Raw genomic sequence first — 25,915 nt, forward strand, 5'->3', positions numbered from 1 at the left:
AAATCCAGATGACAAACTAAAATGCGGCAAAGTTTCTCTTGTTTTCAGTGAAAACTCATATAGCTTAACATACCATGGTGCTAAGTTTGTTTACTCAAAGGTGGCAACAGATGGAGGTGAATGAGTTTCTGCCAACAAACTGAATAGTGTTAATCTAAACTGGAAATGACTTAATAATGATGTATTGTCTGCCCTCTGCTGATAGTAGCACAATTCCAGTATTTGGAAATCCTTATTTTCGCCTGTAGGTAGCATATCACCTATTTATATTTATCAGATATCCTTTAGATTATAATTGTATTTTCAAAATATGACTGTCTTCTCTCGTCTCGTTAGAAACCGAAGATAAACCTTTTTGAGTTTATAAGTCAAGACGGCTAAATTTTATGAACTTAATTTGTAGCTTTGACGTGCGGTTATTACGCAACTAGAATGAAGCCTCTATACTTTGCAGACATTAGAAAGACAAGTTCGATCCTTTTTGTTTGTTAGATCCGTTGGGCGGCAAATATTGACATGAACAAGCGCAATCACTGTACTTATCAAGATGCTGGTTTGCCAAACAGTATTGACTTTTGAGTTTAGAACGCTTTGCTATCGCGCTTAATACTGATACACGCTGTGTAAAACCGATTGAAATCTGAAGCGAAAGTAGATGTGTTATATATTGGAAACAGCGACCTTTTAATTGTATTACATTCTAACCGTCCCAACGGTTTTTATTAGCTTTGGGTTGCTTGAAAGGATAAAAAATAACTACCCCCTTGACACCTTTCAGCATTACCCCACCCAACTATTCTTTACCTGAAGGAACCCCGCTGTAATTACCCGCCACTACAAACTGACGAATAGACAAAAGGTAAGGGGACTTGGCCCGTTCAAGTTTTTAAACGACGTCCTGAAGTGTTCTCAGTTAGACAAACGACGTAAGAAAAATAGCTGGTAAGATTCAGCCGTTTATTTCCTCCTAAGTTTCAAGCAATAATTTGAGCCTGATATTGAAACAAATGGTTTTAAAAATTGGTGGCAGGCAAACTCTTGAAACTCAGCTTGGAAGGCGTTTTTATAGCCGTCAAGCAGCATCGATATGAGGCAGCAGAATTAAAGCAAAATTATTCGTTCAAAAAACAATTGGTCTCTCGATGTTTTAATGTTCAGGCAAGTAGGTCTTAAGTAGACAACCATTTAGAGCAAATCTCTATTTTGGTAAGTTGGGTCGACTGATTTTTGAAACAATTTGCGCAGAATCTGATGTGAATTAGGGAATAGATTTTAGTAGCGTCTTTAATAGCCATGAATCGATAGCTGAGGATAGTATTGATCTAATCGAGGTTTTTTTTGGTTGTGTCATCTGAATCAATTTTGTTGTGATCATCAGATCACGCCTCAAGATTCTGTGTCCAATGATGGCTACCAATCAACAACTGAATTTGTATGTGTGACGTCATTTGATACTTTCTGCAGTTCTGTGGTATAAATATCTTAGTCGTGTGATAACTTTTGATGTGACTTACCTCAGTAAAGAATAAATTCTAGACTCAATTTTTATTTCAATTGGGAATAAATATTTAATTGAAACCCAGTAGAATTATTACAAGGCTCTATTACTTGAGAGATAATATTGTATGGAATTTCATTTCATGAACAGGATAAAATTGAAAATCAAATCAGAAATTTTTGTTTTGTTTATTCTTGTGTATTCAGTGTATGATCTTGGGTGTAGCAGCACTCATTTCGCAGCTCTTTGTCGCATAGATTGCCAGTTATGTTTTCAATAACTTCGAAAAGGCATTCGGGGTAACCCTATGACCCTTTATTTTCTCTGAAAGCTCTAAAGAATAGATTTGGGCTTTTCAGAAGTCAATGAAAACAGTATTCAAAATGTTTCTCTAGATTTTGTATACAGCAACGTTTCTATAAAAGACAAACTGAAGAATTATGGCGGCTGAATGCTTGACGTAAGTTGATATTGCTTGTGATGCTTCAATTTTTATCAAGTTTTGTTTGTAAAAGTATATGTATTTTTAAGATTTTGCATCCACCCCCTCAGCATAAAAGACAAAAATTGCAATCGGTTGAATATTAATAGACTGCGTGTGTGAGAACCAGCATCGCTGATCCTTGTTAGTGATTCGAACCGTCCTTTATTATTAGCCGCGAAGCAATCGCTGAGACTATTATTGGCCTTTTTCTTGGTTTTTTTTTCTACAATTCAAAGAATTAAATTGGGGCGCGGTCTTTTTAATAAAAAGATCTGTTCACAGATTTTCATGGTTTTTGAAGTCAAATTGGAGTAGTGTTTTTTAGTCACGCCGAAACAGGAAGTAGAGCGAAAAAGCGGTTGGTTTTGCAGTGTGACATTTTTTCGCTCTAATTTTATAGTTGAGTGAGAAAACGGTGTATGAACAAAAATTTGCTTTCTCGCTATTGGTTTTTTTTTTCACATGAGGCATTTTAACTTTGGTTTTTACTGTTTCTTCTTCGCTTTTTTGCTGGAATTTTTTTCAATTAATAGTACATTCTATGTATAATTTTTTGTTTAGTCAATGAAAATTCTTTGAACTGTAGGTGAGGACTTGTCCTGCGATGTTTTTTATTTCGTCGACAAGATTCTTGTTACGACCATATGACTTCACAATCGCTAATCTGCTTTTTGTTCATTTGTTCATGCAATTTCAAATGAATTGCGTGCGTGACTTCATTTTTCATTCTTATTGGAGCGAGTTTTGTTCATTTGCGTGATTAAGTTTATGGTCACGCGTGACACACCTCGCTCTCAAAAATGACTTTCTGACTCTGAAATTGACTTTTCTTCGCTTTAATTCAGTGATAAGGCCAAGTGAGTGCGTGTCACTCTAAATGAAGCCTATTTAAGAACAGCTAATGGAAGCAGCAATAAGGTGTACAGATTTTTAATCAAAATTTAACATCTCAGCTCTTAAAGTCTTTTTTAAATCTTTTTGAGACTGGAGATCTACGAAGCTATTGCGGCTATTTTCTAGCAACGTGCCATCTATGTTGTGAAGTTTTAGGATGGACTCCAGTGCATTATTATTGTCCCAGAGATCACCTTTTACATTTTAAATTTTGATTTTATTTTCTGTGATTGAGATATGTCAGAACTCAAGTCACGGCTCAAACCAACCCTCATTGTCACTTATCCAATAAGCTGTTTTATTGGAAATTCTATAGAAAACGCTCGAGTTCAACACAGGTGCTCCGAGGTCTATCACGGTTCTGGTGAAGCTTCTGCGCCACACACAGACTTGCACGAGTCGTCTTGCTGGAGAATATCCTTGTGCCAACAGTTAAATATTTTATTGGATCTGAAAAACTAGGGATGATTTTTCGTTTTACTAAATTTTATATGAATTTCTAAGACAAGACTGTATCTATTGAAAACGTTTTATTTTTTTAGTCGCTCTCGCACGAAGTTTGTTGTCTTAAATTAGTCCTGTGGTCTTTTATGCGATTTTTCCTGACGGTGATAAGTTTTTGCCCTCAAGATCCGGATATACAGGTTAAGCCCGGAGGGCGTTAAAAAATAGCAGCTATCTTAGTGCCGTACACCTTACTAGAAAGCTAAATGTCTATTATTGTTTACTTGTGTTTAAAGATTATTTTTGTACTTCTGCTTTTCAGATTTCTTCAAGTTTCGTTTACGCCGACTTAATAATTTATTATTCCAACTAAGTTTGTAGCAATTATGTTTGCCCTGTGGTCTTTTTCCTTCATGCGATTTGTTGTTAGACCGATTTTTCGTCTGGCCCTTTCAATATTTTGTCCTTAAAAATGGGATACAGGTAAAGCCCGGAGGACATTAATTGGCTGAGCAGCCCTCTTAGAGTCTTAAGCTTTTGGAGTTTCTAATTATGCGATTCACCAAAGCTGTTTTGAAGAGACATTCATGATGTGAAGGGTTTTGATTTAACACGAGATAAGTGGTTTAACTTCAGCAAGGAACATTTTGTGCATGAGGTCTACTTTTGTGACTGATTGTTTCTGTTCCGTTTATATCTTTTGGTGAATTATTCCAGTTTTTTTTTCAAGTGCGGTCGGTCAACTGATATGCGAAAAAGTTGACTGAAAAAGTTTCCATGAAATAATTTATTGTTTAATTTACTTAAGTAGTCTAAAATGAACGCTAAAAGTTATTGGAGGATACACATATCTCATATGCACACATAAAAGAAAACATTCAATTTTCAATGCATGGTAGTGTCCGATAAGCAACTTGGAATTAAACTCAAGTGACATAAATTGTGGGGTACTTGTGTATGTATCACATTTTACTATTTTGGCTTCAATTATTTGCAAATGAGGAACACATTAAAAAATCTATCAACTTTCTGATAGAGAATTAGTTGTGTTCCTTTTATTTCAGCCTATATCCGCCCTTTCTCTCTCTCTCTCTCTCTCTGCTGAATTCTGTTTTGACACAAAGGGTAGGTACAGTGAAAGCCTAAGCGCAAATGCATTTTGGATTTAGCAGTTTGTTTTTTGCCTACTTTTGGGGTTAGAAGCGCGAAACGGTGCGATAGGCTAAATCATTTTCCGTTGCGCATTATACGTGAAAAGTTACCTTGTTCATCAATTTTCTTTTGTCTTTCAGCCTTCGCTTTATGCTATTATCTTCCTATTTTGGTTTTTCTGCCTTGGTATTGAACGAGTCAATTAATTCTTCTGCTTCGTTTCGCATACTTTCTGATTTGCTTTCACAATCGCTCAACTGTAAAAATCTAACAAAGATGCAAAACTGTGACGCTCTGCCGCCGACAAATTGAAAAAGCGATGAAATTTCATTAGTTGCAATTAATTTACAAAATAGGAAATGAATCAAATTTCGCTCCCTGGGTGCCTTCCGTCAATTTAATGTCACTTTCCAAAGTCATGCCCCCTGATCCTTTTCGCTGCTATCAAATGTCTGTTTTGTTTCTGGTAGCTCAATTGAGTTGCTATTTTTGCGAGTGTCAAACGTACTGCTGATTAATTGCTCAAATCTAATCTGAGTTCAAGTGGAACAATTGTGAAAACTGCTAGGAAACAGCCCACGCACATTTTCCAGGTAAGAGAAATTTGGAATGCAACTCGTGTTGTGTAGAAGTTCGAAAATAAATTACGCTTTATTCTTTAATAAAGTTTTTAGTTTTCTTTAAAGCTGACAGGTCTAAAGAGGGCCATAGTCTAGACCTCGACTTGTAGCATAGTGTGGGGGGGAGGGAACACTGGCGAGGTTAGGTTTTAAAGTCGAGCTGAAGTTTTTTCGTTGACGAACTGGAGTCGAGGATGATTGATTCGTGGGTCGTGCAACATTATATACATAAACTTATTAAGTCGAGTCTGGTGTATTCATACGTCGAGGAACACTATTCATAACAAGTATAGATGGGTCTTTTCTCTAGAGAGATACATTTGCTTAGAACCAACACCTATTAAAGACTAACATAAAAGACACCGAAGAGAAGCTAGACCATTTTTCAGTACAGATCGCAATCACACCTCTCATAACAGAATTAATTGGATTGAAATGACTGTTTGATCTGATTGAAAATACTTTTTGCTGAGTGCTATTAAACGTAACACAGGTGTTCAAATTTGTGCCTAATTCCAGCGCTTGAGTCCCTCAATGGGTAGCTAATTCTTTTCATGAATTAAGAATAGTGAATTTTTGAGTTTTGACCGTGTTTGTTGTTATTTTTGTTGTATTAACGCTTAATCTCATTAATAGCCACTGTAATCTGTTAATAGCGAGGCATAGGTGAATTTAATTAATCTTTCGAGTTTAAAGCTAATCTTTTCCATGACTAAAAAAGAACACGGGGATACAAATCATCTATTGTTTAAGTATTTAACGCCTTTACTATTTCCTGATTACAGGATTATCAGATAATTGAAGTTGAGTTTAAAGTAGCGTGAAATGCGTGATCCAATTAACTCGCATTCAAATTATGGTATATAGTTATAAAAAACCAACTTATATAACTAATCAAGTAAAACCCGCTTTGAAATAAGCTACTGAGGCAAATAAGCAAAATGCTCCGTTCATTTATCAGTTTTATCGAATTATTTTTGTTTATATTTTAATGAAGCCAGACTTTTGGAACGGATAATTTTATTGCTCGTTGAGTTTAAATTTCATATTCTTCAAGCAAAGCATCTAATTTACTGATTGCCAATGGCAATTTGAAGCATTTTGCCTTTTGGATGAATTTTATGTTATTTCTATGGAATTGCACGTTTTTGCAATGCAAAGTACCTACCGCTTTTTCTGTCTTAAAGCGGTGTTTTTGTCAGTTAAAGGCTAATGGAGTGTAGAATGTGCCTCTTGTCTTGCGTTTAGAATAGTATTGAAAGCACGCTTGTTTTATCCACTGTTTTTTTTCAAGATTGCGAAAAACGTTTGAACAAGTTTTTGGTACGCCAAAGCTGTTTTTAATTGCTCTCGAACGATGTTTGAAGCAATTACTGCAAAATTTTTTCTGCAAAATTTTTGGTTGACCGCTTTCTAAAAAATTCTTTTGATTTCCCTTCTCTTGAAAAATTTTCACTTAGTTTAAATTTCGGACCAGATTGATCTTTAGATAGTAACATCTCCTTTCAGTCTTTTCAGGTTTTTTTAAGACAGTACGTTTTCGGTGTTATTAAACCAACCCTTCTAGTTGAAAAATTCTGCTTACCTTCATTTTGATTAAAAAAAATTGACCAGAACTAATTTTTCTGAAAGAAAAACTTCAACCTTTTGTGTTTATATCAGCAGGTTTTGTCCGATGCTGAAATGTTGAATGATTTGCTAACAGTATGCTTGGTGCGTTTTAGGTTTTTAAAACCAAAACATTTAGAATATGAAATCAGGAAAAATATTTGACATGTCGCCTTCTGTTTTCTTGCTTTGAATCATGATCATACTTGATGGTTACTTAATGGTTTCTCATTAAAGGCCAATATTTTAGAAGGAAGTTGCAACAGGTCTACTTTTGAGAAAATCTAGTTTTGTGGCGCATGTATATTGGTGATTTTCAAAACAACTCTAGAAAACTTTCCTCTGCCAAACATTTAAATCTGAAATTTTATCTTCTGGTTTTGTCGTAGGTCTCTCAATTTTAACATTGATATTAATGCTTTGATAGTATTGAATACAATTATATATATATATATATATATATATATATATATAGTTATATTTCAGTTTAAAATGACGGAGGTAACACGATTTAAGCTGTGTTTATACGTTTATACAATAATATCTGTTTTGTATCTGCTTTTAAGTGGCTGCTTTTAGAACCCTATTTTAATGCAGAAACCGTTAGGTATTCTACAGCTGAGACCAAATGCATAGAAGGAAGCTTAAAATTAACTAACTAGAGGGCTCGCTTGATTCTCTGCGCCGCTCCAGAAATGTCCAAACCCGCATTGACAATTATTGTTGGAGACAAAACTACCCTTTCGCCTGTTTTTCTCTAAATTGTGATGCAGAAAGATTGAGCCAAGAGTTTAAAAGAAAGGTGTTTTCTTTCAAAAAGAACAAATGCCACAATTACAGATAAAGAGAAGCTTGGGTATCTTTAGCTGAGAGTCTTTAAACTTCATAAATTGAAAAAATTCTTGTTCATAGCTGCAAGGCTGTACAAAGAAACATTGCTACTTTGCATTGCCCTCGTATTTTTAGTGAAATTAGTAACCGTGATACTTCTAATTTTCAATTGTTTTTTTGGTGCGCTTGACCGCATTTGACTTGGTTGAAATAATTTCTTCCCTTTTCAGAATGGTTTTGTCTGCGCAAATTTAAATCGAAAAGATTGTTGTTTTTTGCAATCTCATTAATATTTTGTTTTTCATGGGTGGTAATGGCATTCATGGATTAACGAGATTGTTGTCAAACAATCTTATAGGGATGTTTTTGGCACATGGAATTGGCCTCAGATTTTGATCGGTTTCTGCTGCTCTTTGTCTTTAGAGTTTCTCGATCAGATTGGCTTTTATCAAATTGATTACCCTGTGCTGATCATTAAATTAGCTAAACAGAAGCATGCTGTTAAATATTGTTTTGGAGTCGAAAATAGTATAGCTTTGTCAAAAATGAAATAAATTAGATTCATCTATTTTTCTTTTTTGCTCCCGTCGAAAGCTTTTTATGAATTTATAAAAAAGTATTAGCATTGTTAAATTTTCCTCCATTTAGATTTTGATTTAGGTTCACAAGGAATTGAATTTGCAACATCTTTGTTTTAAATTTTCAGGACTTTCAATTTTTTGTCAAAAATACTTCTAAGTTTTTTTCCGTATTTTGAGAGATGCGCTTATGAGAGATGCGCTTATGGAGAAGAAAAGCAAATATCGCAGAAGTTTTCCGTATTTCTTAAGAAATGTTGGAACAATAAAAATGTTTGCAGCGATTTGTTTTCTAAATTATTAATTGCAAAAGTTTATCTGAAAAAGTTTTTTAAATTGATTTAACTTAGTGGGGTTTTTTGGTTTTGTATATCAGTCATTGTTTCTAATTTATTCTTCGTCCGTGGTAAAATGTCCAGAAAATTCGGTCGGTGAAGGGTATTTTGACATGCCTCTGTACAAGCTGTTTGAATTTTAACTTGCTGATTTAGACAATTAGCAGAAAACAATTTTTGTTCTGACCAGAATTCTCTCCATCACGTTTTTCCCCACAGTGTCAAATAGAAATATGATCATTTGAAAAATTAGTGGCCAGGAAGTTCTTTTAAATATCGTTTCTGGTGATCACAGCCAACTTTAAGTTGAAGATCATTTTCTTGGTGAATTAACTTGATTACTGATGTATGCATTTACTTTTCATTACTTTGAAATAAATTGTTTTTATAAGAAAAATTCAGCGAATTTTCTAACTTTAAAGTTTCTATTCTCTTTTGTCTAATTGTTACCAAGCCTTATTATGAACTGGTGAAAAACCATTTTTTTGGTGAATTACAAGTTATTTTGTTTTTTTTTTCAGTTTTATCTGACGCTATTTTGACTTTGTTATTAAGTTTTGTTTTTTAAAACGGACATTAGCTTCTTGATATAATTAATGTTTGTTGTTGTTGTTTGATTTTGCCGTTCGTCTTCGCTCGCTTTCTTAATATCGGCATATCTCATCAATCTAATGCATCATTTTTTACTCCACTGAGCTATTTGCTTTGGAGGCTATCCTATTGCTCATACACAATTTTTTTGAAATACTTGGGCTTTTTGGGATTCCCAAGAATTAATTTTTGTGTTTTTCTATCTGCTCCTCATTTGGTAGACAATTATGCCACAATTGTGGATGAGCGGGGTCGGAACCTTATGTGCGATCGCACATTACCGAGCCTCCTTGTTAAAATTGTTGGTTTAGTATGTGTGTCTGCGTCAAAAAGTCTTAGAAGGTAAGTTACCTTCTTTGACTGTTCATGTCCCATTTAAGTTAGACTCGTAGGTTTCGTTGTTGTGATGCCTGTGTCCAAATTGATAAAGGCGGTCTTCCCTTTTTCCATTTTTGATTTCCATTGAAATTAAAATCAGTTTTCACGACAGTGTCGCCTGAGTCACAGAGAGGTGTTTTTTGGAACTTATTCTTGGACATTTTTATTTTCTGCATCAAGTCTGGTGTCAATTCTAACAATATTTTTGGGTCAAGCATAGCTGCGTCGTCAAATTTTTGGTCCGGCTGATGGAAAAAATTTGTGTGGAGTTCATCACGCAAAATTTTTGTCAGACTAAAATGTTGATTTAAGCTCAGCCAAATTCCTTTCATCGGCTATTTGTGTTGAGCATGCTCTTTCCATACCATTTACCGGTCGGTGCGACCCGGAGTCGAGGTCTTGACTCGAGTGGACCTTGTCATTTCAGTACTGTGAAAACCTGTTTGTGAGCCTAATATCATTAGTGATTCAGAGCTATGTCAATTTTTACTCTTAGTAGTCTTGTACACGTGGTCAGTACTGTCAAATCTAAATCTATGTCTTGGCCATTACTTGCTGGCCTAAATCCAACTGTTTGTAGATATGGCCCGTTCTGGAAAACGAAAAAACCACTTGAATTTTGACCGACTAAGTACTGATATAGAATTACAGTTTGATGCACGTTTTGAGCTCGCTTCTTTTGTATTAAAAAAGTCATAGAATGTCACGCTCGTGCGCTTTTGTCTTATTGAAACTTTTTCCGATTGCTGTAATAATGATGTTTCGTTTAAACCTGAATATTTTTTTCCGAGTTTCGGAATAACACGATTCGTCCCAATACATGCAATTTTCCAACATAATCATGCCAAGGTCATGATTTTGTATTTAAACGGGGATACAAATCATCTATTGTTTCAGTATTTAACGACTTTACTATTTCGTGATAACAGGGTTATCAGATAATTGAAGTTGAAGTTAGAGTAACGTGAAATGCGTGATCCAATTAACTCGCATTCAAATTATGGTATATAGTTACAAAAAACCAACTTATTTTACTAATCAAGTAAAACACGCTTTGAAATAAGCTACTGAGGCAAATAAGCAAAATGCTCCATTCATTTATCAGTTCTATCCAATTATTTTTGTTTATATTTTAATGAAGCCAGACTTTTGGAACGGATAATTTTATTGCTCGTTGAGTTTAAATTTCATATTCTTCAAGCAAAGCATCTAATTTACTGCTTGCCAATGGCAATTTGAAGCATTTTGCCTTTTGCATGAATTTTATGTTATTTCTATGGAATTGCGCGTTTTTGCAATGCAAAGTACCTACCGCTTTTTCTGTCTTAAAGCGGTGTTTTCGTCAGTTAAAGGCTAATGGAGTGTAGAATGTGCCTCTTGTCTTGCGTTTAGAATAGTATTGAAAGCACGCTTGTTTTATCCACTTTTTTTTCAAGATTGCGAAAAACGTTTGAACAAGTTTTTGGTATGCCAAAGCTGTTTTTAATTGCTCTCGAACGATGTTTGAAGCAATTACTGCAAAATTTTTTCTGCAAAGTTTTTGGTTGACCGCTTCCTAAAAAATTCTTTTGATTTCAGTTCTTATGTGAATTTTTCACTTAGTTTAAATTTCGGACCAGATTGGTCCTTTGATAGTAACAGCTCCTTTCAGCCTTTTCAGGTTTTTTTAAGACAGTAAATTCTTGGCGTATTAAACCAACCCTTCTAGTTGAGAAATTCTGCTTACCTTCATTTTGATTAAAAAAAAATTGACCAGAACTAATTTTTCTGAAAAAAAACTTCCAGCCTTTTGTGTTTATATCATCAGGTTTTGGCCGATGCTGAAATGTTGAATGATTTGCTAACAGTATGCTTGGTGCGTTTTAGGTTTTTAAAACCAAAACATTTGGAATCAGGAAAAATATTTGACATGTCGCCTTCTGTTTTCTTGCTTTGAATAATGATCATACTTGCTGTTTACTTAATGGTTTCTCATTAAAGGCCAATATTTTAGAATGAAGTTGCAACAGGCCTTCTTTTAAGAAACAACATTAATGAATTGGCAACGGGTCAAATTTGAGAAAAGCAGGCTTTTGTGGTGCATGGAAAATTTGGCGCATGGAATGGAACTTTAAAAAACTTTCATCTGCCAAACTGCATTTAAGCATTGAAATCTGAAATTTTAGCTATTGGTTTTTTCCTAGGTCTCTCAATTTTAAAAATATCTTTGGTAGCCTTATATACAATTGTATATATAGTTATATTTCAGTTTAAAATGACGGAGGTAACACGATTTAAGCTGTGTTTATACGTTTATACAATAATATCTGTTTTGTATCTGCTTTTAAGTTGTGGCTTTTAGAACCCTATTTTAATGCAGAAACCGTTAGGTGTTCTACAGCTGAGACCAAATGCATAGAAGGAAGCTTAAAATTAACTAACTAGAGGGCTCGCTTGATTCTCTGCGCCGCTCCAGAAATGTCGAAACCCGCATTGACAATTATTGTTGGAGACAAAACTACCCTTTCGCCTGTTTTTCTCTAAATTGTGATGCAGAAAGATTGAGCCAAGAGTTTAGGGATGTTTTTGGCACATGGAATTGGCCTCAGATTTTGATCGGTTTCTGCTGCTCTTTGTATTTAGAGTTTCTCGATCAGATTGGCTTTTATCAAATTGATTACCCTGTGCTGATCATTAAATTAGCTAAACAGAAGCATGCTGTTAAATATTGTTTTGGAGTCGAAAATAGTATAGCTTTGTCAAAAATGAAATAAATTAGATTGATCTATTTTTCTTTTTTGCTCCCGTCGAAAGCTTTTTGAATTTATAAAAAAGTATTAGCATTGTTAAGTTTTCCTCCATTTAGATTTTGATTTAGGTTCACAAGGAATTGAATTTGCAACATCTTTGTTTTAAATTTTCAGGACTTTCAATTTTGTGTCAAAAAGATTTCTAAGCTTTTCTCCGTATTTTGAGAGATGCGTTTATGAATTCATAAAGACTAATAGCATAGTTAAGTTTGCCCTCAGTTATTATTTTGAATCGGGTTCTCAAGGAATTGAATTTGCAACATTAAAAAAATTAGGACTTTCAATTATTTGCCAAAAAGACGAAATTTTTCTCCGTTTTTTGAGTGATGCGTTGAAAAAATTTCGATTTGGTCTCGAGAAGAAAAGCAAATCTCCGCATAAATTTTCCGCATTTCTCAAGAAATATTGGAACAATAAAAACGTTTGTAGAAAAATTGTTTTCTAAAATATTAATTGCAAAAGTTTATCTGAAAAATTTTTTAAATTGATTTAACTTAGTGGGTTTTTTTTGGATTTGCATATCATGCAGTCATTGTTTCTAATTTATTCTTCGTCCGTGGTAAAATGTCCAGAATATATGGTCGGTGAAGGGTATCTTGACATGCCTCTGTACAAGCTGTTTGATTTTATCTTGCTGATTTTGACAATTAGCAGAAAACAATTTTTGTTCTGACCAGTATAAAGGTGTAAAACCACTCTTTCGTATGTGTTCAATTCAGTCTTTTTTGATCATGAAGCAGTGTACAAAAACAACGAGATAAAATAATGGCCGGTGTACCCCGACGGGAGACAAACGCTCCACTCCCATTACACACAAACTGGCGTCCATGGACTGAACAATTTCAACTTGAACGGCGCGAGTAGTTAGGCATGTGAAGAGGAAACCACGCCTCTTCTCGGTAGTCCTGCGTACAGTAACGTAAAATGGGCCAAAGTAGTCGACCCCGGTGTTTGTGAAGGGAGGAGACTGGTATGCGAGTCTTTCTTTTGAGAGGTCAGCCATGATTGGTTGGATAGTGGCAGCTCGGAACTTTGTGCACGTGACGCAGTTGGATTTAATGGAACGCAGTGAGGACCGTAACTTGAGGATGGTATAGCGTTCTTGTACTTTAGCCCGCAGGTAGTCAATACCTTGATGATGATGTTTAACGTGGTTGTGCCTAGGGAACAACTTTACAATTGAATGGCGTGCGTTGAGAACGATAGGATGTTTTACATCAAAGTCAACTTCGACCAACCGTTTGATGCGGCCGGCCGATCGGATTAGGCGATTTGGCCCAATAAAGGGAGAAAACGGAGCAATGCGGCTACTCCGCTTAACGGGCTTGTTTTCGAGGAGATCTTTTCTCTCTGCATTGAATGACTCTCCTTGGACAAGATACTGGAGATGACGCTTGGCTTTGTCAAGCACCGTGGGGTCTATGATGCTACCATCGGCATTACGGTAACATCCGTGAGATGGTAACAAGCGGAGTGCGTACGCTGTTATCCGTAGCAACTTCTGATAAGAACAGTACTTATCGAAGTGAATTAGTTGCGTGGGCGGATCCTTAGTTGACTTGTTTACGGATGCGGCCAATGATGTATTGGTTACGTCAGTTTCCTTAGTTACTATACCAAGTTTGATGTTTTTAACTACTTCGGTGCTTGGTTCGAAAGGGAATTCCTTGGTTCTTAAGAAATCTGGACCCCTCACCCAGCTACTTGATTGCAAAACCTCAGCGGAGATACCACGAGTACCGGCATCTGCCCGATTATCGCTTGAGGCAACGTGGTTCCATTCGTCAACTCTAGTGTGTTCTAAAATCTCGCATACACGGTTTGCAACAAATATTGGCTGCTTGCTTGTGGAGTTAAGCCACTGCAAGACAGGAGTGCTATGGGTCAACATAAAAACTTTGTTTACATGCAATGTAAGGGCTAGACAGATGTCTTGCTTCAACCGAGAGGCCAGTAGGGCGGCTTGCAGCTCTAGCTTTGGAATTGTCATCACCTTCATAGGTGCTACGCGAGCTTTACCAAGGAGAAATGCGAGCTCTGTTTTTGGCCCATTTAAAGTGTTTACTTGAGCTCGGAGAAATGCGACAGCGCTGAAGACCTCTTGAGAACTATCGCCAAACATGTGTAGTTCCAGGTGTTCAAATTTTTCGGAAAAGTAGCTCCTTGGTATAGTAATTTCGTCAAGCTTGGGTAGTTCTACACTCCATTCGAGGAACCTTTCAACAGTGTCTTTTGATAATTCTCCATCCCAGTGCTGCCCGCTGACACGCCAGATGTCCTTTAGTAACAATCGGGCACCGACAGTAAATGGTGCCACTAGGCCGATGGGATCGAATACCTTAGACACTAGGCTAAAGACCAAGCGTTGTGTTAAAGATTTAGTTACTGTACTGGAGGTACCCCGACTCACAACTAGAGTATCATTGTTGTGATCCCATTTCAACCCGAGCACGTGCGATGAATCCTCCATAGATGAAGCAATTACTTTTGGTTCGGTAGACTGAGGTGACCCATCAATTGGATCAGCCAGATTTGGTACATTGCTTACAAATTTAGTAAGCTTGAACCCACCTAGATGGAGAAGATGCACCAACTCCTTCGATATTTTGAGAACCCTCTCAGGTGACTCCACTGAATCCAAGTAATCGTCCATGTAGAAGTTTTCTAGGACGGCTTTGGTTGCTTCCGGGTACTGACAATCATTTTCTCGGGCCGTGCGTTGCAATGCATAGTTAGCGCATGTGGGCGGGTCTTTAGCCCCGAATATATGGCGCGTGTATTGATACGCTACATTTTTTGTTGTGGGCTCCCGCCACAAAAAATGCAGTGATGGCTGGTCACAGTCAGGGACACCCACTTGGAGGAACATACTCTCGATATCTGCGGACACGGCGAATTGATGTTTACGGAACCTAAGCAGTACTTGGATTAGGTTTTGGAGCAGGTCGGGACCAGTGAGCAAAGATTTCTTCAAAGAAGTGCCATGGAATTTTGCTGCACCATTTAATACCCTACGCACTTCCCCGGTTTGTTCGGGTTGATTACGGGATGATGTGGTAGGTACCACTTTTTGTCTGACCGCTGCTCGACCTTGTGAGCATCGGGAATTGGAATTACGTAACCTTTTTCCAGGTCTTCACTGATAGTCTTAGCGTAATTTTCTTTCAATGTTGTATCTCTCGAGAGCCGCTTTTCGAGAGACTTGAGCTGTACCAGTGACGAAAAGTAGTTATTCGGGAGCTGGATGTTGTCATCAGCCCATAGCATACCAAACGTCGTATCTTTGGCCTTTATGAAAAGTTGTTGTTTCAAGTATTTCCTGCGCGCGAGCATCTGCTGCGGATCGTGGGTCAACCTGCTTGTACGCGCCGTACGATTCCATATCATAACCTGAAAAGCTAATTCATAGTCTTGTTCGACATTGGCTTTGAAACACGTTGAGACTAAACTTGAACTTGACGGAAGTGGGCCGCTTAAAACCCAACCTATAGGCAAGCGAACGGTGAGAAATTTTCGTCGGCTACAAAGGACTCTAACGGGCGGACGCCATGGTAGACATCCTGTCCAAGTATCATCTCACTGTTCCCATAGCTGTACTTTACTGGGTCTAGGACGGCCAGATGTGGGTAAGTTTCTTGCATGGACTTAACGTCGATGATGTCGGAACCTACGTTTATTGTTTCCCTCACATGGGGACGCACAGTGAATGCTTCGAAGTCTTGATCTTTATGAGGTGTCACAGTCAATTGAACCACCTTGGTGTCGAAGAGTTCTGTGTTTATACCCTTGACGGTCAGTTTTAATGCGGTACCCTGCAAACCGAGTCTAGCTGCGAGACTATCTGACACCCAAGAGTTACTGCAAGCGGTATCGCCTAAAACCAACGCCGTAATACTAGTACCAGAAGAGTTAGTAAGTTTCAGTTCCGTGACCTGAAGGAGGTCTTTGACATCCGTCACAGAAGACAAAGTGGTTGTTTTGCTTGGTTGCTGTTGACCGGTAGATGGCCTACTAGTACCCGTGTTCGACTTCGAAGTATTGATGTTGTTGTTTGTAGAGGGTTTACCTGAAAAAACCCTTTCCGCTCCGTGAAGTAAGGCGTTATGGGAGCTGTTGCAACCATCTTTCCTACACTTACGGGGACTTGGGCATTGCCCAAACATGTGTTTATCATGCAAACAAGAGAAACAGAGCTCTGCTTCAGCCACGACTTTGGCTATCTGCGTGGGGGTCTTTTCCTTAAAGACACGGCATTCCCACAGCCGGAACTACATAAAATGCAACTAGAGATTGATATTGACGGAGAACTCTGTTGCGGCTTAAGGTTACTCTTGTGTTGCGTATTTGCGGCAAATTCCTTCGAAGCAACTTTTGATCTTGTTACTGAGCTGTTTGTATCCTCAGTCCTTGCTTTAAAGGCGGTATTCTTCATTAAATTGTGCGCTTCGGCCTTCTCCTTTAACCAGTCGTTGAAATCCAAAAGAGTAGGTTTCACCCAATGCTTTTTGACCGTGAAAAGCGACCACGATTCCTTCATATTGGGTGGAAGCTTCTGTACGGCGGTGTTGAGAAGCGCAGCACTCTTTAAATCTGAATCGTATGAGAGCGATTTAAATACCCCGACAAGACTTGAAACGCACCCCGAATATTTAATGATGTTGTCGCTATTGTGTATCTTCAATGGTGGAAAGCTGCTGATATTATCCAAATGGGCACTTACGACGGCCTGTGGTTGGCCAAATTTACGTTCTAAGGTCCTCAGTGCGTCTTTGTACATTGCACCGCAGTAAGCGAATTCAGCTATAGCTGTTTTAGCTTTACCAGTTACAAGGGTCTTAAGGTACGTCAATTTCACATCATCAGTTAGGGACTGAGAGTCAATTGCGCTTTTAAATTGACCATACCATTCGTGCCACTGTAGGGGACCCCCATTGTATTGGGACAACTTCGATTCGGGTAGCGGGTCATTCTTCTTGCTAGTCAAGGCGTCAGTGAATGCCCTAATCAAGCTTACGTTTTCAGATGCTGGCGCTGCAGGCGTGGGATGCGATGGGCCATCCCAGCACAATGGTATCGGAGCTGTGTGCCCGTATGTTGGATGTATAACCGGCGTGACAAAAGGTGGCGCGATGTTAGTGGTCGTACTAAAGGGGTTAACAGGGATGCTACAGTTTTCTGCGTGGTTGCTATTACAATTTTATTGTGCATTCAATTGCAAGATTAGATGGCTGATGGCGGGGTTACCTGTGCTTGCGGGTAGGTTCGGTTGAATGTTGTTGAAGACGGTTGCATTATTTTTTTCCTGGTTTACGTTTGGGGGAATATTCTCAGGAAAACGCCACAAATTTAAATCGGGATTAGGGTTAAGGGGAGGTTTCGGTGCGGTAGTACACGGTACCAGGCGGGCTTGAGGTAAATGGACATTGTTTTGTTGTGGAATGTTGGGAACGGGTAAGTATGTTGCTGTGCTCGCTGGAATGGGCGACGGAATCACAGGAGGCTGAGAATTAAATAATTGTTGAGGCGGGATTACGGGTGGCGGGTTCATGAGTGGGTTTAGAGGTGGAGGGACATTATTTGGGGAATGGTTAGTAGGAACTTTTGTTTGGTGTGGAATGTTACTTTGAGATGGATTCTGTAGTTGCTGAACATGAGGCATCGATATATGTAATTGACCAGGCACAATGGAGCTTTTTGGACCCAAGAACTGATTTACCTGTGGGTATGTTGAAAAATCAGGTACAAACATGGTGTTCGTTGGTGCCATCACTGGTGTGGGTGCCGGGGAGGTTGCATAGGTGGCTGAAGTGGTGGGAGTGCGACATTTTGTACGTCGACTGGTACTTAGTTGACTGGGTTCACCTTACCACTTTCTGAGGGACTGTGTGCCTGCTCGACCCTATGATCACTGAGTGATTGCTGCAGTTGAGCCTGGAGAAGTTCCCGATACAACGCTTCTTGCTGGGCAACAGAAATTGCAACTCCTGGCCGTGTGTACTGAGAAAGCATTTCAAGATGATTTAAGTTATCGGCAACATTACTTGTGTTTTCTGGAGGATTACTAGGGGCAGTATCTTTAACCGGAGGGTCAGCGGTTGCTGAACCAGGTCGAGAAAAGTTTAACTCACTTGCAGCAGTCAATGAATTACCTGCTAGAAAAGAATTTACCCAATCCTGAACAAGTCTCTGACTTCTGTTTGATCCCCTATCTTTAAGCAAATTCAGTTGACTTGAGTGGTGACTAAACAATGACTGATTATCCATTATTTCGGCCTCATCTATTTTAGCCGCGGCAACACGCTGGCGATGGTCTTCCTCCAATTCTTGAAGTGCCATCTCTCCATTTGTATTTCAAGCTCCTTTTTTCTCATGGCAATTTCGCGTTTTTGCTTAGCAGCTTGTTCTTGTTTCTCGGTCTCTTCGCGTTTTAGTTTTGCCATGAGGAAGTCATGTTTACGCTGGCTAGACATTGATGATTCTGTTCGGCGCGAACTTATCTTGGACTGCCCTTGAGGATTAACGCCCTCGCATACGATGTCTCGGTCAGCAACTGAGTCAATATAGCTTCTTGCCGCATGTAAGAATTTATCATTGTTCTTAGTTACATCATCCAACCATTGCTCAAGGACAGGGTAAATTGAATCTGGGTTTTCCGCTTTACGGGCCAAGTCAAATTGTTCTTCATTCTTCTGCACCAGTTTACTGAAAACATCCTTCAACTTAGAAACCAATCGTTCAACTTTAACCCTCCTGTCTTGACAATCTATGGCATCTGTGATGTTCTTATGGATATTACATAACTCAGACTCTAGATTAGATCTTGCATTAAAGAGCTTTTTCAATTTCTCCAGCTGTTCTGCCATGATCTTAAAATGGCTGATTTCTCAAATTAGAGTAAATTCCAAACAATCACACGGGATGAGGGCTATACCGAACACAATTGACGACGACCTGATAATCAAGCCGCCGAAGAGCAGTAATGAAGATACCGAGTAATGAATTACTCGGCGAAAGTAAGTAACAAAAATCAGAGAGCGTCCAACGTGCTTTTACGCAACGTGAGACTCAACAGAAAGACAGGCAACCCGCGAAAGAGGGCCGGGTGGATAAAGCGCGACGAAACGGGAGACGAAACGAACGGGGCGTGAAGGACGGGTGAACAGCGCACAACGAAACGGGAAACGAAACGGAACGGGCGAAAACGCGGATAGGAAACGAGTGACGCAACAGACGGGACGGGAACGCGGAACAAGCGACGCACGAGGAAATCGGAAACGAGACAGACGGAGCGGAAATGTCGGTCGACGGGCTCACGATGCGACGGGAAAACGGACGGTTAGAACGGAAGCGTTGAGCGAGTAGCGCGCAACGAAGTGGAAAGACGGAAAGGAACGGGCGGGAGAGGATTAAGCAACGAGCGGGGAAGCCGGGAAGTACTATGCTAGCAAACCACAGCAACAAACACAACCAAACAAACTAGCCGTAACTCCAGAACAAACTTAAGTCACACCCTAGGAAGGAGGAGACATGCTACTGCGAGACAAACTAGCACAAGTCATTATGGGGTTTAATAAATACAAATAACAAACTAATTTACGGCAAGGCAGTAGTATACTAAACGGTTGAAAAGAGCAAGAAATTTACCAGCCGTAACTCCAGAATAAACTTAAGTCACACCCTAGAAGGCAAAAACCCAAACCAACTAACAATCATACAGTTACACGCAAACATAGAGTGGTAAAATCAATATACTACAACAGGGGTGCTAGTAAATTAGTAAGTTGGAAAAGCTCAGGAACCAACTAGCCGTAACTCTAGAACAAACTTAAGTCACACCCTAGAAAGCAACAAGACCAAAGTAACCAACCAGCATACTAGCTTAATCAACATACTGCAAAAAACACATCATACTTCATCATATATGACAACATACTACATAGAAATCCGGAAAAATAGACGGAGAAAACGAAAAGCAAAGTTTTGGGAGGGCGACGTTATTGAAAAAACGGAAATCATGAATGGCGAAGTTGAGGAACAAAAAAGAAGCGGACGGTACGGTACGAAAACGAGATAGGAAAGGAAAATGATAACGTAATTTTTTTATGGGCCAGAGGTTGTGAATTTTTTCACACCTTTTCTCTGTATTGAGTTTCACTCAATTAACGAACCTTCGATTGAAAATAATAATTTTGACGAATTTGTAAAAATATTATGCCTTTGTCCAATTTTTCAAATTTTGGTCAGTTTTTTTGCAAATTCTTGATTACGGAACGGTAATTCAGTAAACTGGACGGTTTTAAGCTTGAGAGTACGGTATATCAAAATTCGGTATTGATTTTCTAAATTTTTCATTCGCCTCAAAATTGACTAAAAGTTTTCAAAAAATTGAACAATTTAGCATTATTTTCTCACATTTGTTCTCATATCTTAGGTTAATTTTTTACTATATAACCATTATGGACCAATTTGTCTGAATTTCCCAACTTTCGACCAAAACTTTTCAAAATTGATTTTTTTTCTCAAGAATTATGTTTGCTGGGGTTTGATGGTGGCCGCTTGTCTGCAAAAAGCCCACGAAATACTCTTTAGACTTCTAAAGCTTTAATTTTTTGCTTAGAAGTTAATTTCCGTTGGGGGTGGTTTACTTGCCGTCTAAATAATTTGTTTTTATCCATTTAAGACATCAGAAATAAGCTAAAGGATTGTATAGTTTCTGGATGGGTCTCACAGTTTTTTTTGTGGGGTTTAATGCCGTTTAAACGTATATCCAAACTGACAGCAACGAAAAACAAAACTTCGGCTCTACAAAGTAGTTGCCAAATAACTTGAGTTGTTTTGTCTTATTTGTGAAGATGCTAGCGGTGACTCTGTCCGAGATTGTACATCAGGTGACAACGGGGACAATCTGAATCGTGCCTTCCCATATTTTTTCTATAATCATAAGCGGCGTCCTTAGTCCATTCGGGAGGAAAATGTAGTTCGTGCACTCAATAACATCTACTTGGCGAGCTTCGCTGAAGAGCACCAAGTCGATTTGATCATGCCCCCGCACAGCTCTCTTTCTTATCGCATGTAGGCACACACACACGCATCAAAAAGTTTTTTCTCGTCTCTCCCCCATGGAATGAAAGGCCTTGCTTGCATTTCATTCTCATAGACGCCTGGGTAATGAATGGCTCATGATGCCTCTACTTAATAAGTATTTCAAAACAATTGGGCTAAAAGCAAAGTTCCGCTTAGGGCGCGGTATCAAAATGTAGCTTTAATAGTGATTCAAAACAGACGACTGAATTTTCAATTCAATATAAAGCAACGTTTTAAAGCAACGTATTAGTAGACAAAGCAACTTGTCATCACGCATTTGTATTGGCACAATCATAGCAACAAGAGAGAGTTTAGACGGCAAGATTTTTTTGACGCTCTTTTACAGGTTTTTTGTCTGATGTCATTGACGTCGGAATCAGTTCATAGTCGATCAACAATCGTCTAAAGAACCTAAAAATATTAAGCTGAAAACCACCATAATCCGTACATATCGTGGTTATACTTACTTAAAATTAGGTTATACGAACTTTTCCGAACATTATACGTAATTTGGAACGTATATTATTCAATTCGATTGCTTATTTAAATACTCGATTTTGATTGGCTAATAATCTCTCTCTTACATCTATTTAGTTAGTAACAACCAGAATTCTCTCCATCACGCTTTTCCCCACAGTGTCAAATGGAAAATTGATCATTTGAGAAAGTAGTGGCTAGGAAGTTCTTTTAAATATCGTTTCGGTTGATCATAGCCAACTTTAAGTTGAAGATCATTTTCTTGGTGAATTATCTTGATTCCTGGTGTATGCATTTTTTTCGATTTCGCGTAAACAGTGAGTTTTTGTCTTACACCTACTCGAAAACAATTAACCAGGGACAACCGCCTGAGTGACCTAATTTGTTTTTGAAGGAATAGATTGCTTCTGAGTGACTGAGATATAAGGAATATTAAGTAATTGCTCTTTTACTGAGCATCTTTTGTAATTTTTTATTTGACATTTATTCAAAATTTTAATCCGTTTGTTTGGATCCGTAAAAGTTAGAAATATTTGCATTTTATTTTTTAAATTATTGGGGAAAGTAGCAACCTCAATTTTTCTACTCTCGAACTCAAAAAGTTGTGGACATAGCTCCAATATTTCTTTTTCATGCTGGTTTTGGTTGAGACGATTTGCAAGGAAATTTCTGAACGAACAAAATGAATCATATTTTTAGAAATTTTTTGGATAGAAAGTTTCTGTCAAAACTGTAGCGCTATTTCGCTTTGAGAGCAGATCCGTGTATTTTCTTGACGAGAGATAACAGAAGATAAGCATAGTTAAGTTTTTGAATTTAGAGTCATTTTTTGTCTAGTGAGACGAGATCGGCAGCTTTTTTTTCCCTGTTTCAATTCTTCAGTTTTTTCTGGATCTCTGAGTTATGTGACATTCATCAACTTCATCGTTGGTTAAACTTGCGTTAAGTACTGGGATATGATAATGAGCTGCTTTAAAGTTAGTTTGTGAAAAGTTAAAATGAATAAAAACAAAAAATACTGAATTTGTTTTACAGAAATTAGTTTGAATCGGGGTGTATTCGATTTTTTCGTTTCGCTGACTTTTAAAGCCTGGATGAAATAATATTTAAAATAGAGATGAAAGAAAAAAGTTTGATCAGGTTTGTGGACATTGGATAAAATGTTAAAGTAATGATAAATGATAAGCTGCGTACAGTGTGTTTTTGAGAAAGGTTTTGTCGAAATTTGCCGTGCCAAAAATATTTGTCATTATTATGCGGACACGCTTCAAGAACTCAGAATGCGTGCAGTGATTATATGGTTCGATATGGATAGAAATTGGCGATGAAATCGTTTCTGCGGCCCTTATATCTAAATGACCAATAACATACATCTCAATGTGTTACTTTAGGAAAAATTTACTTCTGCTGAACTTTTATTCTGCTAAAACTTTGATGCCCTTTTCGGAGCGCCAACCTTTCGATAAGCTAATTCTACTTTTCACAAAATTGTTAGAGCGAGAGACAAAGACTCCAGTTTACCAAATCACGTAGTATTCAGAGGCTGTAAAGTGTGATCAGTAACGATAAATTGGATTGCCTAAATCTGGGCATGCAGGTACCTCTTAACGTTTCTCAGCAATCTGTTGCCGTCAAAGTTGTTGTCGTCCCAAAATATATGCAGATGTAATACGCTTGTGGACATATTGGTGTGTTTGCATTCAAAATTTTTGATTGCATAGTAAATTCACAAAAACGATGTGCTACTTTTATTTTCGTTATGATGAACGTACGCAAGAACTTTTCTTAAAATAAAAGAATTGCTTTTGCAAAAATTTTAGTCTGATGGTTTAGTGGACGCGTAGCTGATGGCTAGATGAAGCGTAAAATTAGATTTCTATGATTCTTAAAATATTTGTGATTATTATTCAAATAATATAAAAATGTGAACAAATAAAACCGGTCCTTAATTTCGAAACATTTGAAGCATATAATTTGATTTCTACGGGAAATAGAGCTGGAAATAATTCTTCTGTCTTGTGTTTGTAACAGCTGTTTTAAAATAAATGATTAAATTTCAATGCTCTACTGATTCCGAATTTTTCTACCAAAAAACTCAAACTCATGGAAAAGAGTTTTATTTGCCCCTGTCCAGTGGAAAGTCATTTTCTACGGATTTCCGTATCGATCGAAATTAAACAGTTTACAAGTTAAATAAATAAATATGCTGATCTGTTGGAAATAATGGCATTTAAAAGAATAACATAGCTTTGCGTTTACTAGTTAAACATGGTGCTATTTGGAAGGCTTCTGTATGATGAAATGTTTTTTAAGTATGATTAACTAGAAAAATTGTGTTTTTTGCCGTTCTTGCTCATTTTTAAAGTATTTTTTACTGTAGCATTTAATTCAATTGCAATTATTGTTTCAAACAAATCAAGTGTTTTCTTAGATATTTTAAGTGACTGTGACAGGAAGCTCTGACTATAAAATTGAACAAGGAGGCTCGTTTCTGCGTTCGCACTTGATGTTCCGACCCGCGCTCATCTACATTTTTGACTTATCTGTCAACCACATGAAGAGAAAATCAAAATTTAAAAAACCGTTACGCAAACTACTAAATGAAATAAATAATGCCATGCCTCATTACAGCGCTCTCAAGATTCGCCATTAATAAGACTGTGTGAGAAAAAAAACTAACAACAAAATGAGCAAAAACAAAAACATTATCTACGACAAAAATTCAACATCTAAACTTAAAATCACCTGGTAACAGGGTTGAAAAACAATCAGAAAAAACCTTAGCTACACAAGTTAACTTTTTTTGTTTGTACAATGTAGATAGGACCTTATACTAAAACAAGGCAGAAAGTTGACAAAAAGAAAAAATAGTGAGCCGAAATTCAAATATCAACCAATATTATATAAACCAAATATTCTCAAACGTCTTGAAAACCATTAACTTTTAACGAAAAAGTTCTCGACACATTTACTAAAGTCAGTAACCAACCACAAGGACCTGTCTTTCGTTAGAATAAGTGAACGAAACGGACTAAAGATGTAGAAAAAATGAAAAGGTCACAAACAATTTTCTAAAACACAAATTTTTGAAGTCATTAAAAGCTTTCGCTGTTATCTGAATATGTTTTTATTTCAAATGTTATTTAAACTAAATAAAGTAAAACTATAGGGAGAGATTAATTATGTTCACTTGAGCTTCATTCGAAAATCATTGAGATCTGGTATTACGCGAGTGTGCTTAAAAAAGAGAAAAAGAACATAAATATTGATCAGTAACAAAACTTTATATTAAAACGCATATTGTCCTACAAACAAAAGTCAGTTACGACGTAATATCAATAGATACGCTGATATTTGAATTAAAAGGAATTGGATGGGACCTCCCCTTGGATGGGATCATGAGAAATAGATACAAGTTGACAAATAAAACAACAAAAACTATAACGTTTAAGAAAATGCTTGAAAATAATTAATATCATAAACGTCAAGGCTATTTGCTATAAACTTACTGCATTTAGTAGCTTCATTCGTTCAAACCTCAGTTAGAAGATTATGAGACCTCTCGGCTTTTTAAGGCTACATAAAAAATAAAAAAAAAACAGGCGAAATTAGCAATTTGAAAAAAATTGAGAGTGAGATGTGTCGAAGCCGTTAAAAAATGAACTATTCAGCAAAAGCTTTTTTTTGATTTTCAAATCAAATTTCAAAAACGAGGGAAATAATTTTTTGTAACATTATGACTTCAGAACAACCAAAAAACATGAAAAAAAATTAATACCACGAAATTTTTGAGAAAAGCCATAAAATAAATTTTATGGCCATGAAATATCAAGGCCATAGAATAAAATTCAAAAGCTAACAGCGGAATTCTATAAGTAGTAAATTATAATCAATGATCTCCTGATGGGATGCAATAAATTGTGTCATTCTTGAGTCATCAATAATTCGTCAGAATAAGTCGTATGACTATGAGAACGAGAACAATTACAGGCAAAACTTAAGTAAATTAGTGGAAAAATTCAAAAAGACAGTGTCAAGGCCATAAAAACTATACTTTTTTCTCTGAACAACGTATGTATGATAAATTGAACGTCTTCTCAAAGCCAATGGGAACAGTCAATAATAGGATTATGTGACAAGATTTCATTTCAA

The 25,915-nt window shown here is 37.3% G+C and overlaps 1 protein-coding gene across 4 annotated transcripts in view; it reads left to right on the forward strand.

Moving 5' to 3' along the window:
* The first annotated feature begins 550 nt into the window (after window positions 1-550).
* LOC142344914 (protein kinase C-like) overlaps window positions 551-25,915 on the forward strand; it is a 165,849-nt gene continuing 140,484 nt past the window's right edge. For 3 of the 4 annotated variants that reach the window (XM_075396973.1, XM_075396974.1, XM_075396977.1), the window contains exon 1: window positions 551-859. The gene's annotated coding sequence lies outside the window, so the exon portion shown is untranslated. Of the gene's footprint in view, window positions 860-4,546; window positions 5,066-25,915 lie in introns of those variants that run through there. The other variant, XM_075396976.1, reaches the window with a different exon arrangement.

The sequence above is a fragment of the Convolutriloba macropyga genome, chromosome 8 (genome assembly GCF_964194025.1).
Source record: "Convolutriloba macropyga chromosome 8, txConMacr16.3, whole genome shotgun sequence".
Taxonomy (NCBI): Eukaryota; Metazoa; Xenacoelomorpha; order Acoela; family Convolutidae; genus Convolutriloba; species Convolutriloba macropyga.